Below are 16,590 nucleotides of genomic sequence, written 5' to 3'. Positions count from 1 at the left end.
ACATAAAAGGGTAATCATAGTAAGGATTAACTAAAAAATGAAACCCGATAAAGTTAAATAACCATTGATCTGGGTAAATTCTCAACTGAAAAGCATCTACATTATGTATATCGACTGTATTTCAACGTTGAGTATAAGTGATTTGAAGAACAAGAACCTCGGATAAAGATGCAAGAAAATTGTCCAAAAGTTATACGTTGGCGACGACATCACTATGCAAAAGGAAAATCAGACTAGAAGGTAAGGTCTATAGGATCCTCAACAATCTTAGCCAGGGTTTGCAAGAATGCAGCTAGATCAGCACCGTAGATGACTCGGTGATCTACTGTAACATTTACCTGCAAATTTTTGAAGTACAACAGTAAGTGCTGGCTACTACTCAAACATAATCGTTCTACATGAGACCAGAACAAGGATAAGTTTTTCCCTATTTTTGTTAGGAATAAAAATACATCAAGGCAGCTCAGCACTGTAGACGCAAAATTTTCATTTCCTGCATCTGGTTCTTCATGCCAATACGGCCATCCTTGCTGGACACGACAGGAGGCTGAGAAGCTCCGACTGCCATAATTGCTCCCTTCACATCCACATTGATTAAATATTCATAGATTCGCTAGCGGAATACAACTCAATCCAGCAGATCTTGTTATCGGGCAGAATACTATAGAGGATAAATATTAGTAATTAAGAAACAAACTTACAGTTCCAGGTGGCAGAATGGCATCAAACCGATCCACACCAAACATCCCAAGGTTAGACAGGGTGAAAGTACCTTCAAAAGGGGCAGACATCAGCAAAAAAAAGAAAAGATTTAAGGCCTCAGCCATGTTGAAACTACAGCAAGAACTTTATATTAACCATGTACAAGTTACTTGCAAGTATTGCATTACAATGAATCAATACAATTCAAGATTGTATAAGATCCATCAAAATTCAAAACACTGTGTAAAGCCCACACTTATGAAGTTATGATCAGTCACTACAAGCAGAAGAAGAAAAGGATTTCCAATCATCCAAGCATTAACATGCCTAGGATTTGTCCAACCTTTTTATTTGGTGACGATGGATGATATCGTGCTTATTTATTGTAGGAAAAAAATAATTTCACTGCTCTACATGGGGTAAATATAACTTTTGGAACGTAACTTTGGCATTTATGTGTAATGTGGTACCCAACTTTTTTTGTGTGCAATTAGGCACCTAACTTTTTTTAATGGTGCAAATAGGTACATAACCTTTTTTAATGGTGCAAATAGGTACCCAACTTTTATTTTTGGGTGCAATCAGGTACTTGACATCTTTTAAAATTACATGTTCATACTTATAATTTTAATGTCTAGCTTTTGAATCTGTAACACATATTATCCCTTAAACTAAACAACGTTAAAATTATAAGCATGAACAAATCAGAATGGAACATGTGTAATACAAAATTTAGGTACCTAATTGCACAAAAAAAAGAGAGTCGGATATCACATACATAAATGGCAAAGTTAGGTACCAAAAGTTATATTTACTCTTTTACATATTTTAAGGGTTTCAATAGTAGTTTCTAGAATATAAGATCATATTTGGTATTTACATTAGGCTGAGTCCAAGTCCAAGTCCTAACTAATAGGGTAAAGTCAAAACAAGCAAGCAGCTAAGAGATGCAACCAAGCAAAATATACAGAGCAACAAGAAAATAAATCAACTATGCATCAATAAATCAAAGGACAAAGGAAGCTAACAACACAAGGGTATCTTTCTTTTCTAAGCAAACTTTCTGCAATCTCCTCATTATCTACACAAGCAAACGCATTCAAGTAAGACTTTATTATTCTCCGTCAACGGTTTTTGCATGTTTTTCAAACTTCTTATCCAATATTTCTACTAACACAATAACCAGAAAAAAGAATCTTCCTTGAAAATTTATAAGCATTTCAAATCAACATGTGAGGTAGACAAAACAGATTGGTACTGAAAAGAATTCTAGCATGAGTCCATGTAGTTTAGCATGTTCATCATCAAGCTTTCCCTCAATTAGGGAGGAAAGCGACACGAAGTAGCATACCTGTATTATATTCATGAGGTTGCAGTTGCTTGGCCCGTGCCTTATCAACCAACTCTTTCCACTTTCTTGACAATGTATAAATGTCGACCTAAAATGAAATGAAATAAAGCCCTTAGAACATTGTTACGACTATAGTGTCAGCAGCCAAAAGTAGAATACAAGAACCTTACCAGCATCTTGTAGAACCGGTGTAATCAACCCACCGTCTATAGCTAAAGAAACAGAAATTGATGCTATATTATACGTAAAGCTGTTGCTATCCCTACAGCAGGAATTAATGACGGGATGTTGAGCCAATGCAAGCGCGGTTGCCTTTGCAAGCAATACTGTCATTGTTATGCCCTTTGACTTGATCTAAACACAATAAATACAACTTAAGTCAACCAATAAGACTAACAAAAAGAAACTCAACGAATACAATATAAAAGTACCATCCATCTAGCACACATGGATGATTTTAGAACATTAACCTCTTCTTCAGCAAAGTGTCTCAGAAAAACTGTAAAAATCCTAAATTAGGAAAAGTTGGTCTTATTCAAGTAAGTTTTCCAGTGTAAGATTTTTTTTCCATCAGCCAATTCTTACAACAAACAAAAGATGCTAGTGAAACCACTTAAATTTTGAAATTATGATCATAGGTTAACAAATCTTTAAGATAGAAGCTAGTTTCTCAATCAGAAGCTTCAAGCTTTCTTAAAATGCCTGAAAATATATTTAACTTAAGCTCTTAGAAAAGTCATCTTTCATATGGCAACTGTCAAGAATTCACCATTTTGTACTAAATGCACTGTCTTAAGTTTTATGCAGACCATCCATGGCGTCATCAATTCATAAAAAGATTCCAAGTGCATAAATAACTAAATAAGAAAACTATATCATTGTAAAACACCTTAACGAAACAAAACCAGCTTTGCCTTTTTGTACAAGGCATCAAGTGCATTTGTGGTGATGGTGTAGCCAACTCTGACAGTAGGCACTGACAAGCTCTCAACCATATTCCTACTCACAGCACCCTGCATTGTAGTAAAAGGAACCACTGTTCCCAATTCAATCCCGGGAGCCACTGGAGCTGGATTCGCCGGAGAAGCAGCAACTGTACCTGCTTTCGGTGCCGCCGCCGCCTCAACGTCCTCAGCCACAATCCTCCCGATGGGTCCAGTCCCCACCACCGTCCCCAAATCCACCTTCAACTCCTTTGCCAATTTCTTGGCATATGGCGAGGCCGCTATCCTCTTCCCTCCCTCCTAAGCCGGATGCACAGCAGACCCCAAAGCCACAGTCTTCGAAGCCGAAACCGTGGGAGGCGGAGAAGCAGCAACGGAAGAAGCTGCTGGAACATCCGGAGCTGCCTCTTCAATTTGCTTTGGTTGTTCTTCTACTGCCTTATGAATGCTACTAGAGGAAGAAGAGTGTGATTTGGCTTTGGCTTCAGAGATCTCATCTTCCGTCTCAGCGAGGAGGGCGATGGCAGAACGGATGGGGGCGACGCCGCCTTCCTCAACCATGATGGCGGCGAGGAATCCCTCGTGTAAACTCTCGACGTCCATGTCAGACGCTCACCTTTGGAGAGGGTGAGGGAAGGGCAAAATCATCAAGATAATGTTGTTAGAAAAAATCTATAGTTCGAATATGTTATCAGACGCTTCGGGTGACAAGAATTTCTGTGAGTTGTGGTGAGCTGCTGCATTTTGTACGCTTGAAGATCGTCATGCACGCCCTGCTGAAATGGAGGTCGTCATATTTCAGATAAAAATTTAATTACCGAAATAGAAATCATTGTTACTTAGGAAAATTTAGGTAATTGCTATGTTTGAAGGTCGTCATGTCTATGCTTGAAGGTCGTCATGTTGAAATAGAGGTAGTCATGTATGTCGGGCGACCTTATAGGTCGCCATGTGATCCCGACGATCAAATTGACGAGATTGTTAATTAATTTAGGGTTTTAGGTAAAAGTCTAATTACTGATATAGGTAATACAACAGCTAACTACAGCTCACAGGGACGGCATGAGTACCTCCTTGGTCGCCCAGAATGCCTGACGACATACGTTCGAACTGTAGATTTCACCTTATCTTAGCAATTAATTGTTAGAACGCATTATCTCATGAATTTTTTTCCAACAACATTATCACGTTGATTTTGCAATGAGGAAAGTTAATTTAATTTAAGGTCGGAAAAAAATACGATTAAGAATGTTATAAAAATTATAATATTTTTTATTAAGTGTAATTTAATATATTAATTTTTAATAAATTTTAGTTGAAAATCATTTTTATAACATTTTTTGGCCCAATAAAAAAATATTATGATTTTTATAATATTGCGTTCAATTTATATCATTCCTTAATATAGGCTGCCCCAGGGCAAAACAACCCATTTGTCCTCGTACTAATTTTATTTATGTTTTGTTTTCTTTAAATTCAATTTATTTTTGAATAAATATAAATTTAGATGAATAGGATTAAACCTTCAAATTTGACAGTTTTATTTGAATTATAAACATTTAAATCATAATTTATCACATGAACGTTGCAGCCTCGTCTAATTAATTACAAGAACATCATGGGGCACTAACAAGTTGGCACTTACCCATTCAACAGATTCGAACATCTACCCTACTTTGCAGTGGTTTCGAAACGGAGACCCCCTTTACGCCTTGTTTACACGAATTTGTTGCCCCTCCAACACCTGCAACAAGCAACCTTTTATATCAGTAATACTTACATCTTCGCATTGCTCGTTTCGCCATAAACCTATGTTACTTGCACTCACGCATGAGTACCCGATACAAACACCGAGTGTTATCAGATCAGTTTTTTTAAGTTACTTTAAGATCTTTGAAAGTCATATCCGCATAACCATGGTTAATTCAGGAAAAAAGTAAAGAATCAGAGAAAGGAAACTTACAAGTAGAAACCGTACAAACTAAAGAGCCCATAGCACATATGAATATAACATCCGATGGTTACATGCATCTCTTCGGCCACATTGAACTAAATGAACACACATGCTAGCATAGCAGATTTCCAAAAGTGCAACGGAAGAGAAATATTTTAACAGGTTTGAGACTCTATAAGGAAACAAAAAACATTTGATCATCAAAAGGAATTCACAATCTATGTTACTTGACTCGAATCACAAATCCAACACACATGTTCAATTTTTTCCAAGATTTTCATATTTTTGAACACGTCTGGATAACTGCCTGACGTGGGTGTTGGACAAAGGGTACTTTAATAAATGCAGAGTCGGAGCAACATAGATTGCAACTACCAGACAAATCAACAGTTCTCCTAAAATTCAGGAATCTCTGGAAACATAAAAGAGCTGCAAACACATTTCAACAGAATGGTTATACAAAAGTAAAAGGCATCTTATCCTAAAGGTTGTCAGCAAATGGAAAATACATATCTCATCAGTCCTAGTATCAATAAGAAGCAAGAACAAGAAGAATATGAACATTACCATTGCATACAAGGGTATTGCAGAAACAAGGCAAAAATGGAGAAAACAACTTACAGCGTTGTTAAAAGATGAGATAGCAGCTTCAACTTCCTCTTCGGAAGAGAATGATACAAACCCAAATCCCCTGATTTGGAGGTCCCTGGGACTCGTGAAACCTTGGCGCTCTTTACCGTTCCTTCTCGGAAAAGAATTCTTCAGTGTATTAGAAGTTACTGTCTTGGCAAGGTTTCCCACATAAACCTTGTGCTGACTATCAATAAACTGGGTATCCTCTGCCTGAAGGACAGACAAATCCACTTGCGCAATAGGCTTTTCAGTAATGTTTACCTTTATCTCCCGCCCTCCAATTTGCTGCAAAGAAAAGAATATCACCATGAAAACCAGATACCAACATTATGTGATTTGTCTCATCATAATTTTAGAACAAAAATATCTCATTTGGTTAATGAGCGCCTGAAAATTTCAAATTCTCGTATTTAGGTATTTTGTTTATATTTTCTATTGATTTTATATAAATTTGACCTCTAAAATTTTATAAGTTCCCTCCCTAGCATAAAATCCTACTCCTCTGATTACCCAAGGAAAAAGCTTGATTATTACATAACTTTAAGTCATGCAGTAAAACATGTTGAAAAAGTAAAAACCCTACCAAACGAATTATGGTTTGGGCTTACAGTTCCGTTTAATTTCTCTATTGCGGCATTTGCATCCTCCACGGTTTTCATTGTAACAAAAGCAAATCGGCGGCTTCTTCCAGATTACTTATCGTACATCACCTGAAAAATAGAACATAAAAAGGAAATTTACATCTATACAAAAAAAACATTTTCATTTTCCATACGAAATTACTAATTGATGTTATAGATAAAAAAAGGAGGGAGGGAGAAAAGGAAGCACCTTTGCTTTTTCAACAGCGCCGTGTTCTTCGACAGTCTTTTCAACTGGTCATTGTTACAGTTCTGGGTATGTTTCCAATGTAAAGCCTCCTGTCGGCCTCGGAAGAAGGGGCGGCCACCGTTGAGGTTCGTTCTTCGGCCGCAACGTACAACCATTGTTTTCTTGGACGTGAACTCAGTATAAGATTTTGGGGCAAATTGGGTTGGAGAATTTGGAGAGAGGATTGCTTTAATTGGGGTTTGGAGGAAAGTTCGGTGAGAAATGGTGGTGATATTAGAGACGACATTGAAGCCATTTTCTCTGACTGGGATAAGATACTATGGAGGGAGAAAGGATGTAACAGCGGGTTTTATCACATTATCCACTGAAGGGCTTTGGCTTTGAGTCACCTGCTGGTAATTATTTATTTATTAATTTTATATTCAATTCTTAATAAATTATAAAATATTTTTTGATACATCAATTGACGACGTTATAAAAATATTACAATTACGACAATTATTTTGTTCAGTAAGGCCCAATGCTCTAATTTTGTTAGAACTATGCCTTTTATTATTTTCAGTGAGATCCTCAAACACCAACTCCATGTTGAACTTGAAGCCATACATGCACATGCAGCTTTCTTTTCAAAACAAAATTTGTTCACTTGATTTACGTAGCTCAACATTTTCCTGATTAAAAGTGATTCGTTTCCTAATTCATGTATTTGAAGAAATTAAGACTTAAGAGCATCTAATCCGATATTTAGAATACATCACTAGGGGTGTAAACGAGCCGAGTCGAGCTCGAGTAATGCTGAGCTCGACTCGACTTGACTCGAAAAACTCTTAAATGAAGCTCGACTCGAAAAACTCGCGAGCTTAAAATTTTCAAGCTCGACTCGAACCCGAAATCGTGAACTGAAGCTCGTGAGCAGCTCGAAAAGGCTCGAAATGAAGAAAAAAAATTCTTAAACTTAACTCGATTGAAGCCTTAAACTCAAACTCGAACATGAACCTTAAATACATGAAAAATTACTGTATTTTTTAAAAAAATCAATACATAAAGTTAATATTATTAATAATTTATTTTTAAAAAATAAAGTCTTAATATATTATGTTTTCGAGCTTCTCACGAGCTTTTCGAGTCGAATATCAAGTAGCTCGTTTCGGCTCGTTAAGAACTTGAGTCGAGCTCGAGCTCGAGTCGAGTCCATTCGATCCGAGTATTTATCGAGCTTTGATTGAGTCGATCTCGAATATCTCGAGATCTGTCTCGTCTCATTTACAGCCCTATACATCACCACAATTACTATGATAAAATTAAGCTGTAGCCATCTTGTGTTGTTTAGGGAAATGCAAGCATAAATAATCAAATTTGGCTCAGTTTCACCAAGTAAATAAGTTGAAAAAAGCAACCAAAATAAATTCAAGAAATTCAATTTTGATCTCGAATCACACTTTAAAAGTAAACTTCGATCGGCTCAAGTAGTGCTTCGAGCTTTGAAATTCAAGTCATTCTTACAACATGGGCCTTAGCCAACAGTTAGAGGAAATGAATTTTGAGATGCCACAATCGTCAGCTAAACAAAATCCAAATTACCACATCCCAACACCAAGTCATCTATCTCAGCCTCTATTCCCTAACCAAAGCTACCTATCACCATTTCAATACCAAAACTAAAACCTTCTTATAGATCCTTAATTTAGTAGAACCAGACACAACAGGCAAAATAACACTAAATGAACTTAAAAAACTTGAAATAGAAAAGGAAATTTTATCTTGCACTAACTTCCAAATCTTGAAAGGAGAACTAGATGCAAGGGAACAATTCTACATTTGAAAAGAAGTAAAGAACACCTTTAAATATAAGAAGTATTGCACATGCTTATCACCCCGAAAGTGGCAGTAATGCAGCACCTGACAATTTCAATCCGGCTTGTTACGAGCAAGCCTTGCACGATGTCTTAGGTCCGCCTTTTTCCACCTAACTATTAGGTAACACATGGAGAAGAGACTATTTATCTGCATGAAGCAGCAGATGCTGATGTTTAGATTAAAAAAAAAAAAATATAGAAAATAAGTTTCAAAAAAGAGGGCACAGAGCTCCAGAACACTGACCAAGATGATGATGCGATAATAAGAAGAGGACCAGACCAGAGTACCGACAAAAAAAGTCCACTCGGATCAAAATAGTTTTGTTTAGCAAATTCCTTCCGATTGTTACCAAAGAATCTATTCAGCGACTCCAGCAAAATAAACACCAAGCACTACAAGATATAATCTAACAAATGAGCTACAACTGCAAAGATGTTCAAACAATTGAAATAAAATATTTTTACATTGCAGATATGTTTGGTGATGCATGTAATGTAACACAGCAGTGCCTAATCTGTTCAAAGAAAGCAATACTTATGTCTTATTGTCCAGATGTGCATTGAATCTGCTCACTGCTTTGGAATGCTGATAACATTGAAACGCTTCAATATTGAGTTACTGTGGGTTACTCAGGTGAATCCGATTTAGTAAGAGTTATTAATCAAAATTCCCAACAACCATACAAAAAGTGAATAAATATACAGGATTAGTAACCTACAAAGCAGGAAAGGTATAAATATAATGATTTCAACTATTCTCTTGTAACCCCTTGAATGGCAAGATGACCTTCATCTGTTTCTACTTAACAGATTCCAAGCATGGCAGCAAAGCTTTATAGACTTATCCAAATATATTCTTGATCACACTGCATGTCATTCCCCTCCTTATTTATCTGACTTCACATACAGAAAATTTAAAAAGATTTCCGAATTGGAAGTCCTATCTTGGATCCCCTACATAGTTGATTATCGAGCCTAGAAGTCTAAGGGCTAGGAACAAACACGGAAGGAGGTGAATGTAACCATGCATATGGAAATTGACAGGGTTATTTCACTTATAAAGTCATTTATTAGCATTAGTCAAAATCTATTCAAAGTTCTTTTAGGTAAATATCATCCATTCCATTGATGCCTTCTCAAAGACTAGGCTTCTATTTCCAAATCGCCAGCTTGGCATGCAATATTGCCAAAATTCCTATGATGTAAAAACAGAATTCTAATATATTTAAGCCAGCTGTAGAATGAGACAGCCACTTTTTGCTGCATAATCAATTTGTTTCTGCCTGTTCTTTCATCATTTATGGATCTATACTCTCAAGCGCCGACTATTGCTGGGACTAGTAAGATATGCAACTTATCACACTCTCCTTCTCACCTTTGAAGTTTAAGATTGCAAGAAACCAAATCACCTTTTGAAGTAAGACAAAAGTGTAAATGTTCTTAAATAGCCTTGCATTAGAAATTGAAGGGTGGGTTTAGGAGTACTGTCACTGAAAGAAGCTGGCCCTTCTAAATATTGTGGAACTGCCAAGTTTCATTCAATATCTTGAAACTCTATCACCTGGTCCAAGATTAACAACAATCTATTGGGCTAATTATAATCAGACCGCAAGGGCAGTATGGTATATTAACATGCAATGTACCTATGTCCTCAATCATTCAATCACAAGAGAGAGTTCCTTTGGAAGCTTCGAATTTAAAAAAGCAAGTAAAAAGGTATTGGTAACAGACTACTACAAGTAAGGGGAGAGTTCAAATATTCATATAGTGATGGTGATTGAAGATAACTCAGAAACAGGAAACTTACCTGCAAGAAGGAACAAAGACATCTGGAAATTAGTATTCTTTCTGGGCAAGATTGTTACTATCAGTAAGAAAACATGGAATCCAAGAAAGCACATTAACCATGGTTCCTGACAAAACAGGGAAAATGTTAGGGAATTGTTACCAATAGATGGTGGATCAAGTCAAAATTTGTGACCCTCTCTCTAACAGCACAATAGAAAGGATTGTAGCATTATTAGAAAAATATACGACGATGTTCCATATAATAAAGACTATGCCTAAGTCTTGATGGTTGTTACCAATAGATGGTGGAATCGGGTGTCGAATGGAGTTTAATGATTGATCAGTGTTATACGAAAATCGAGGTAATACTTTACTACCTCTTTATGCTTTATGAAACATGTTGATATTAGTAAATGCATGAATAGATAATGTTGGTCACTTTTGTGGAGTTGAATAATTTATACACTCGATATGAATGTGGTAGAAATTATGTAACTGAATACGGATCAAATGACTAATATAAGAGATTAAGAAATTGTTAGAATTAAATTACAAGTTTGTGATTAGTGATAAAGAAATCACCCTAGATTTGTAACTTATATTTATATCATCAAAGGTTAAATGTTAAAGGTACTTGGATAGGAAATTATGAGAATAATCCGGTAGGATAAAATTACAAAAATACCTTATATTGTAGTATGACAAGATTGTCCCTGGAAAGTTGGTTAATAACTCTAAAAAGAATATTGATCCGATATAATTACAGATGTGCATAAGAAATAATAGTTTTGTTTAGAAAATTTGGATAACTGGTTTTTAACGCCAAAAAGGGTTTGCGCAAGATGCTAGAAGTTTGTTAAGGAATAATTTCAAGATAAGAGAATGTTCGGTAAAGCAATTGACCATGATCTTTAAATTATAATTATTTTCGTTAAGAGTAAAAAATATAAAAATGCCCTTGAGAGGTAAAATAGTTCGAGTTGACCCTGAATGAAAAGTACTTTGAGGATTTGCACTTAACTCGAATAAGTACGAATTTCTTGTTAAGATCCTGACTTAGTGCAGAAAAATTCTTGATATTTCGTTGGTAAAAATCTGAGAAGGCATTTGACCCGAAAATATCCGAGTTATGAGTGGATTAATTAAGGATCCAAATAAGAATAGGTGTTAGACTACCTTTAGAAGTTATGGAAACACAGCTTAAGTGAGTTGATTAATCTTAAGGATATGTCAGTACCTAAACGGCATAGATGTTATTGACTACGTGTCGTCTTCTCAAGTGTGGTTTGATGATAATTTGAAAGTACTCAGCTCAGCTCAACTCTAGATTACATTCGGTAATAAGAAATGGATATTCGTTAGAAAAAATTAACCACGAAGACCAATTAAATTGAATGGAAGTACAATATGTATATGAAATTCCAAAACGTCTGGATTACTCTGGAAATTGGAAGTAACTGTAATGGACTTGACTTCTAATGAATTAAGTAACCTCAAGGACTAAGGATTAAGTAAGTAATTTGGATGAGTCTGGAAACGTTAATGAACATACATGATGTAATGTTCTTAGGGTCATGAACTAGAAATCAAGCACCAGTAGTTCATGATATAGTGAAAGCGTGAACATGAAATTAAGAGCATGGAATATTTGTTAGTCTCCTTAAGATCTGTTCAGTGATGACTCAGAAGATGATCTATGGATAATAATATTTGGTATTAAAGAGTAAATACCCTGGAAAGTTAATGAATTGACAAGTTGATAAGTATTGTTTCTGGGAGCTAATCATATGGAGTGTTCGATAAACTGATTAATCGAAATAGATTGTAAAGGTCATGAACCCTCATTTCTTCCCTAAGCTCAAGTCTTATTATGAACAATTGATGATTCTGTCAGTTATTGAACTCTTTCAATAGTGATTCTAATTCTGATATCCTATCGGTATACTGAGATTCATGTTTCTCTACCTGCTAAGATTATCCAGTACCTCTGAATAATATCTGTAAACTCTGGTGTGTTCCCTAATCATAAATATTTTATCTGATTTCCGAATTGAATTCTGTTCTAATACATTACCTGAATCTATCTGATTTCTGATCTGGATTCTGTTCTGAATCTATTTTGAATTCTGTTTTGATTTCTGATATCTCCGTTTAATGACGGAAAAATGTTTTAATTGAGGGGTATTGTTGAAGGAAGTATTTCCGCAGGTTCCTCAGTTTTGTGCTTAGGGCCTTACAAGTTGTGTGGGTCGGATGTATGGTTCTAGGGAACCTGCACATTCTGTTGTGATGGGATGGGGGTATATATATATGTTTTAAAAGATCTGTATCTTTTTACTGGTTTACGGAACACACAAGATAACCTATTCTGATCTTCTGAACTTATTCATCCGAAACACTTCTCTGAACTGGAAGCTCACTGTCTCTTACTATCTGAAATATCAGTAGGATCTCTGCTCAGCATAAAGATTTGTATATATCTGAACAAATAAGGGAAAATACGTTTATCTGTATCTGCACGTTCTTCAGTATCATCTGGTAGTTCTGTATTACTGAGCTTTCCGAAGATCACTCTGTTACTCACCATTTCAGGTTAAAAGAATCGTATCAGTGCAGTTATCGACTTCAGTAAATGAATTCCTCCGACGTTGTTTACAGAGTATGGTACTTGTGATTAGGGGACATGTAATTGTATTTTGTTTAATATTTGAGTCTGAAAATCTGTTTTATTTTTGTATACTAAAATCATTTTATAAGTGCATGTTTTAATAAAAAGTTTTAAATTTTTGCTATTTTACAGTGGGTCGCTCTGGTGGCCCTAATATGACACTCCAGATCAGATCGGGTTATCAACATCGGTCTGAGGGGGTTATATTTAGTGGTATCAGAGTTATGGTTTGAGTCAAAATTTTCAAGTTAGACTTGCTGGTTAAATTTAAAAAAGATGTCTGATCTGTACATGCCCCTAAACTGCAATTATACCTCTCTGAGCCGAAACTCCAATGTTGAGTCCCTATATGTAACTAGTAAATCGAAGTTCTGAGAAATTCTGACTCGACTCCGGAAATGAAATTGAGATATGCTACTGCTCTATGAGCCTATTCTCATGACCAAGACTGAATTGATTACTCAAGGAAATTTTCGTTCGGATTCTTTTATTGAAATGAGGAAAAGTTATGATAAGAATGTATGCTCAGCTGGTTAAGGATTAGTGGAGGATCCGTACTTTTGTAAAACCTACTTGAAGATATGAAATAACTGATAGAAGTTTCATTTTTGCAATTCTATGACATGAATGAATTTCGAGGACGAAATTCTTTTAAGGAGGAGAGAATTGTAACACCCTAATTATTAAAGCCACATGTATATTGGGTGGTAGTGATAATTAGTTAGGTGTGTTAGGCCAAATGTCATTTTCAGACACCTAAGGCCATTAATATTTTTCGACCACCAGTTAATGTCCATTATCACTTCTTCATCATTTTCCTCTCTTAGCTTCACTTGTTCTTTCCCTTCCCTCCCTCTCAGAAACTTCGAGGTCCATCACTTCTCAGCTGGTAGCGCCGCGCGAGCAAGGGATGACAAAGAGTCCATGTAGTGACTCCAAAACATCTTAATTTTCGTTCACATCAACTCGGGCAAGACCACCCTGACAGAACATGTTCTCTATTATACCGGTCGTATCCGCGAGATTCACGAGATTCGCGAGAAAGACGACGTTGGAGCAAAGATGGATTCCATGGATTTAGAAAGAGAGAAAATGAATTACAATACTATCTGCTGCCACATATTACACTTGGAAAGATTACCAGATTAATAATTGTTATACCTGGTCACATTGATTTTTCAATTGAAGTGGAGAGGGCTCTGCGTGTTCTTGATGGTTCCATTTTAGTTCTTTGTAGCGTTGGTGATGTACCGGTGATCGTCTGGCAATCGTTCTTGCTTCACTTATAGAGCAGAACATGACTTGAAAAAAAAAATGAGAATTGGCAAAGCTGCGTGGAAATGAAGGAATGGAAGAGTGCACATGACTTTGGAAAGTGAAAATGGAGCAAAAAAATCATTCACGTGATTTTTGGGGAATTATTGATAAAGTGCAAAAGGAATAAATTAAAAGGTGAGTCATCCAAGTTTAGTAAAAGCTAACCTTGTGTTCTAGCTTTCATATTGTTATGATTATGGCATAATGGTTTCAATAAGATCAATTTAGTCTCTGATTTTAGTAATTGAATATATATAGTGGATCCATAAGTTTTTAGATTTATCAATTGGGTTCTTGAATTATTAATTAGATTTTAATAAGTTTTTTTATGGCGAGTAAAATTATTTGAAGTCGTATTTGTATTATATATGGTATGTGTTCGTTAGAAAAAAATTGTTAGCTAGAAATCAAGTTGGTGAGCTGGATTTCAAGAGTAATATTTTGGGTTTTGTTGACGTCCTGAGTCCGATTCCAAAATTCATTTCGTCAAATTTGAACCCGGTAAGCTGGTTTTCACTGATTTATCATCCGATTCGATCTGTTTTTCAGAATTAAGTCTCGTTTTTGATGAAATTTATATTTTATGTATTTGAGGAATTATGGGAAGTTGAATTAAGAATCGAGGGCGTTCGAATGGAGTTTAATGATTGATCAGTATTTCACGAAAATCGAGGTAATACTTTACTACATCTTTATGCTTTATGAAACATATTGATATTGGTAAATGCATGAATAAGATAATGTTGGTCACTTTTGTGGAGTTGAATAATTTATACACTCGATATGAATGTGGTAGAAATTCTGTAACTGAATACGGATCAAATGACTAATATAAGAGATTGAGAAATTATTAGAATTAAATTACAAGTTTGTGATTAGTGATAAAGAAATCAGCCCTGGATTTGTAACTTATATTTTATATCATCAAAGGTTAAATGTTAAAGGTACTTGGATGGGAAATTATGAGAATACTCTGGTAGGGTAAAATTATGAAAATACCCTTATATTGTAGTATGAAAAGAATTGTCCCTGGAAGTTGGTTAATAACTCTAAAAAGACATATTGATCCGATATAATTACATATGTGCATAAGAAATAATAGTTTTGTTTAGAAAATTTGGATAACTGGTTTTTAACGCCAAAAAGTGTTTGTGCAAGATGCTAGAAGTTTGTTAAGGAATAATTTCAAGATCAGAGAATGTTCGGGAAAGCAATTAACCATAGGATCTTTAAATTATAATTATTTTTGTTAAGAGCTAATATCGAAATTGTCTGGTTAAAAATTACAAAAATGCCCTTGAGAGGTAAAATAGTCCGAGTTGACCCTGAATGAGAAAGTACTTTACGGATTTGTACTTAACTCGAATAAGTATGAATTTGCTTGTTAAGATCCTGACTTAGTGCAGAAAAATTCTTGATATTCCGTTGGTAAAAATCTGAGAAGACATTTGACCCGAAAATATCCCAGTTACGAGTAAATACCTGAAGAACAATTTATCGGGGTGCTCTTTTATCAGAATTGTTCGAAGGGACTGAAATAGATGATAAATTGATATTAAATAATAAGACAAGACGGAAGGAAATGATTGAAATACTTCGGATCTGTAGAATGACCAGAATACCCCTGTAATGGAAATAAACCAAGAATATCACCAAACTCATGAATGAATGGATATCTTCGAGCTCTAAAATGAATGAAATAAAACTGAACACCAAAATACCCTTATGGCCTATACTAAGTAAATGTCTTGGATTAATTAAGGAATCCAAATAAGCATATTTGTTGGACTACCTTTAGAAGTTATGGAACACAACTTATGTGAGTTGATCAATATTAAGGATATGTCAGTACCTAAACGGCATAGATGTTACTTGAATGTGTGTTCGTCTTCTCAAGTGTGGTTCGATGATAATTTTGAAAGTACTCAGCTCAGCTCAACTCTAGATTGCATTCGGTAATAAGAAATGGGTATTCATTAGAAAAATTAACCACGAAGACCAAATTAAATTGAATGGAAGTACAATATGTATATGAAATTCCAAAACGTCTGGATTACTCTGGAAAATCCGAAGTAATTGTAATGGACTTGACTGCTAAATGAATTAAGTAACCTCAAGGACTAAGGATTAAGTAAGTGATTTGGATGAGTCTGGAAACGTTAATGAACATATATGATGTAATGTTCTTATGAGTCATGAACTACAAATCAAGCACGCCAGCAGTTCATGATATAGTGAAAGCGTGAACATGAAATTAAGAGCATTGGAATATCTGTTAGTCTCCTTAAGATCTGTTCAGTGATGACTCAGAAGATGATCTATGGATAATAATATTTGGTATTAAAGAGTAAATACCCTGGAAAGTTAATGAATTGACAAGTTGATAAGTATTGTTTCTGGGAGCTAATCATCAGGAGTTTTTCGATAAACTGATTAATCGACATAGATTGTAAAGGTCCTGAACCCTCATTTCTTCCCTATCAGCTCAAGTCTTATTCTGAAAAATTGATGATTTTGTCAGTTATTGAACTCTTTCAATAGTGATT

General features: G+C 35.4%; 3 pseudogenes; all 3 read right to left on the bottom strand.

The window, feature by feature from the left end:
- Positions 1-4,098, bottom strand: LOC120154399 (annotated as a pseudogene).
- A 491-nt stretch (positions 4,099-4,589) lies between these two features.
- Positions 4,590-6,802, bottom strand: LOC120154382 (annotated as a pseudogene).
- A 1,172-nt stretch (positions 6,803-7,974) lies between these two features.
- Positions 7,975-14,026, bottom strand: LOC120154398 (annotated as a pseudogene).
- Between the last annotated feature and the right edge of the window lie 2,564 nt (positions 14,027-16,590).

This window comes from Hibiscus syriacus, unplaced genomic scaffold, assembly GCF_006381635.1.
Source record: "Hibiscus syriacus cultivar Baekdansim isolate YM2019G1 unplaced genomic scaffold, ASM638163v2 tig00111129_pilon, whole genome shotgun sequence".
In the NCBI taxonomy this organism is placed as follows: Eukaryota; Viridiplantae; Streptophyta; class Magnoliopsida; order Malvales; family Malvaceae; genus Hibiscus; species Hibiscus syriacus.
Note: the sequence above shows the minus strand (reverse complement) of the source record. Positions and strands in the feature narration are given on the sequence as shown.